Below are 1,902 nucleotides of genomic sequence, written 5' to 3' on the forward strand. Positions count from 1 at the left end.
GTCTTTAAACCTTTAAACTGTTTTCAGTACCAGTAAGAGCATTAATAATACAGGTTTGACACTTGGCTGAGACAGCAAATGTCGCTTAATCCGCTCGCGGGTATCTTCACCTGGGGGCCCACTTCAGCCATTTAACCTTCTTGGGCCAACCCGTTCCTGTCTGTCGCCCATAGGCCTTTAATATTGGATGGATTAAAGCCAACAGTTCTTGTTGGAATGGGCCATTCCCTTGGTCATCCCATAGGCATTTAATAGGCCTCCCCAGGGTTAAAAAAATTCTTTGTGATAAAAGCCGATAAATGAAAACCCATCCCTGACCTGAAAATTTATTTCTTTATCAGGACTGAATAATGACAAAAAAAAAAAAAAAAAAAAAAAAACGATGTCACTGTTCTTTAAATATTTTATTTTGATTGCTCATTACTTCATTTGTAATTTACATCCCTTTTTCCTTTCCTGACTATGCTGTTTTTCCCTGTTGGAGCCCTTGGCCTTATAACATCTTGCTTTTCAAACTAGGGTTGTGGCTTAGCTTGAAATAATAATAATAATAATAATAATAATAATAATAATAATCGTTTTCATTATACCGATCAAATAGAACATTTTTCCCTCTATGTTCGAAATATAAAAGTCAGAAATATGGCAACAAGTGATTTTCTCAGCTATACTAAATCCCATTTTGGCGACGGGTCAGTGAGGGTCCTTAAATGTTCAGAGGTCAATCCTCTTTAACATTTGGGGGCTTCTGTATAGTAATACCTTGAGACCCTTTTTTATGCCAAGGGCCAGCCATTTATCAATAGCTGAGTAAATTAAAGGACAATTGAGCTCATGTAGATAGAGACCTCCATATGCATTATTATTTTATAGCCTTTCTAATGATATGTATATGAATACAAAGACACACACACAGATATATATATATATATATATATATATATATATATATATATATATATATATATATATATATATATATTATGTGTGTGCGTGTGTAGAGCAACGTATATGAATCTTATATTTTCAAGAACCGTTGCATGCGTTTGGAAATAGGATTTTCCAAACGTATTAGAGTGAAAGAAAAATAAAGTAAATTTGAATATCGTAAGCTAAGTATCTTATGAATAAGTACAGTGAATGACAATTCTCTTGCAAAGCAATAAGCAAGAGATTATCACCGGGAAAGATTAAGATTAAAAATGGGCCAATCGGCGTTTCATTTTGTCTGTTGTTACTATGTGGAATATTGTTTCATTTAACAAACAAATCAATGAAAGTTTCCAATTTAACTACTAATTCAGATAGTAAGTTGGGGAGAGCACCAGCCACCCACTGATATACTACCGCTAAAGAGTTGTTGGGTCCTTTGACTGGCTAGGCCAGGGGTGGCCAACCTATTGCGCATGCGCCAACAGTGGCGCATTACACGATTATAAGTGGCGCACTATACCCCAGAGATAATAAAAGAAAAAAACATGCCAGCTTATGAAAAAAAAAAATTCTAATAATAATACTGATTTCTAGAAAAGAAATACAAAAAGAATTTAAGGGGACAGTGCTATGTTCTGCATTTCTTTTTTTAATTATTCAAAATACACCCTTTCTATATATTTTTTTAGAGTTTGGACATATAAAACACCTTCGTCATATACAAGATTCAAATCATTTGATCAAAAATGTTTTAATTTATTAGCAAAAATCCCCATTAAAAAAAAAAATAGTAAATTTTTCTCCACTAATATTACTCCAATTGTATTGAAATTCATACCATCAAAACTTCGTCATAAACCGAATAATATATATATATATATATATATATATATATATATATATATATATATATATATATATATATATATATATATGTATATATATATATATATATATATATATATATAT

The sequence above is a fragment of the Palaemon carinicauda genome, chromosome 7, assembly GCF_036898095.1.
Source record: "Palaemon carinicauda isolate YSFRI2023 chromosome 7, ASM3689809v2, whole genome shotgun sequence".
Classification (NCBI taxonomy): domain Eukaryota; kingdom Metazoa; phylum Arthropoda; class Malacostraca; order Decapoda; family Palaemonidae; genus Palaemon; species Palaemon carinicauda.